We start from the raw sequence: 1,989 nt of genomic DNA on the forward strand, positions 1-1,989 counted from the left end.
AGGGTGGTTTCTGATACTGTACAAGATGATTTATTAGCGAGGAATTAATATTGGCGATTGGCGGTTTTATAAAGAAATCGCCAATATAAAATCCGCCATTTTGTTTCAATCTGAGCATGCTCAATGATAGTCTGGCACAGCCAGGCTGCGCCAGACTACTCAATGACACGTGGCACAAAATCGCCAATATTAAATCCACCAATTTCTTTTCACAAGCAAATTCACCAAATATTACTCCCGCCAATAAATCATCTTGTACGGTACATTACTTTACTGTGGTTTGTGGATGCATACATGAAGCAAGTCTTATAATAAATACAATAATAACTGATAGAATTCTATAGACACATGGAGCTATTGACCTTTGAAGTACAACTACTATACTCCAGTAGTAGTTGCTTGAGATCCAAAGAGTACAATATAAGTGAGTGGGTGTGTGTGTAACTGAAGTACCATAGAGTGGTTTTTTTCAAGGATAATAAATTTTGCGAATGACCCATATCCGGAGGTTCATGGAATAAATTTTCGCGAATTTCCACTAACCATATCAATTGATTTTCAAGGAATTTAATTTCGCGAATCTTGAAAAAATCTGCGAAATTCATGAAATTTGTTATCCTCGAAAATAACCTGCTATACGGTATATCATTGAGTGTATGTACAGTGCTTTGCAGGTTGCTTGACCCTGCAAACTCGTTAATCATTGTACTATAATATCTATGATCATGAGAAGTATCACTAGTGTATCATCAATAATCATGAATAATGTTATTGTACTCACTGAATTGGATCATTCCATTGCACAATGACTATTACTTAACAACACATCAGTATTATAATTAGAGTGTCCATCAGTGTATATAGTACATTATTATATTTCAGTGATCACTTACACCACAATAAAGAAAGAAGGACTTTATAAAAGGAATTGAAGAGAAGATCCTTTCTAGTACTGCAAAGTAAGAGTAACCTTCACTAGTTAATCAAAGGAACAAGCTTTCCTGTAGATCCAACTGGAAATGGACCAGAAAAAGAGACGCACAACCAAAAAGACGCAAAACAGCAAAAAGACGCACAGCAACAAAAGGGTGAGGCTGGCTGCTGCAGGTAAAAAAGGCGTGGCTGATATACCGTATTAACTCTTATTATAAAAATCACAATAGGTGTACACCCAAACTCAGCATAAAGACCCACTCACTCACACAAGAGCCAAGAGGTGAAGGATACTGTTATTAATGGATAAAGACTAGCAGCAGCAGTCAGTAGGTAGTGTAGGATCTGTTGTTAGTACTAGTAGTATAATACCAGTGGCAATAACTCGCGGACTCACTGATAAACTAGTGGAGAAGAGAAAAGGAGCTGCTCTTGAATTAGAAAGGTAATGAGCTCTTGCACAGATTTAATCAACAAGGGGTGTGGCTATGATTCTCCGCCATCTTGAGTGGTAGATTATAATTATTATTATTCATACATGTACATGAATTTATAATGGATATTATTTCCCTGGGGGGAGGGGGTTGAAAGTTATAATACTCATCAGAGGGCAATTTAATTTCTTTTTATTTTTTAGGATTTATTTGAATCTCCTGATAATTTTGCTCTTGTTCGTCTCCAGCTCACTAAGTCATTATATTACAAGTTATTAACGTTAATTATCACTGATGAGGAGAAGAAGCAAAAACTCTCAACCAATAAGCAGCTGTCAATTACAGGTCAGTGATCATGTGACAGTCACATGATAGCTTGTAATCATATGTCACTATAATTACTAAATTCATCATTATACCTTATAGTGGGAAATTTTGTAGAGAATTAAATTTAATGAATTTGGCATTTTGATAGCCATTCACCAAAATAAAGTCCGCCATTTTGAGCCATTATATGCATGCTCAATGCCACGTGGCCACTAATTTGCCAAATTATAATTTGCCAATCACCAAATTTTAGCAATTCGCCAAGTTTTTTTTTGGCGGATTACTATATTCATCA

General features: G+C 35.7%; 1 long non-coding RNA gene across 1 annotated transcript; it reads left to right on the forward strand.

The window, feature by feature from the left end:
* Positions 1-637: 637 nt before the first annotated feature.
* Positions 638-1,380, forward strand: LOC109588737 (uncharacterized). Its single transcript, XR_002188333.1, has 2 exons — positions 638-959; positions 1,008-1,380. It is a non-coding gene; the product is annotated as an uncharacterized LOC109588737 (long non-coding RNA).
* Positions 1,381-1,989: the final 609 nt, after the last annotated feature.

This window comes from Amphimedon queenslandica, unplaced genomic scaffold (assembly GCF_000090795.2).
Source record: "Amphimedon queenslandica unplaced genomic scaffold, v1.1 AMPQUscaffold_11901, whole genome shotgun sequence".
In the NCBI taxonomy this organism is placed as follows: Eukaryota; Metazoa; Porifera; class Demospongiae; order Haplosclerida; family Niphatidae; genus Amphimedon; species Amphimedon queenslandica.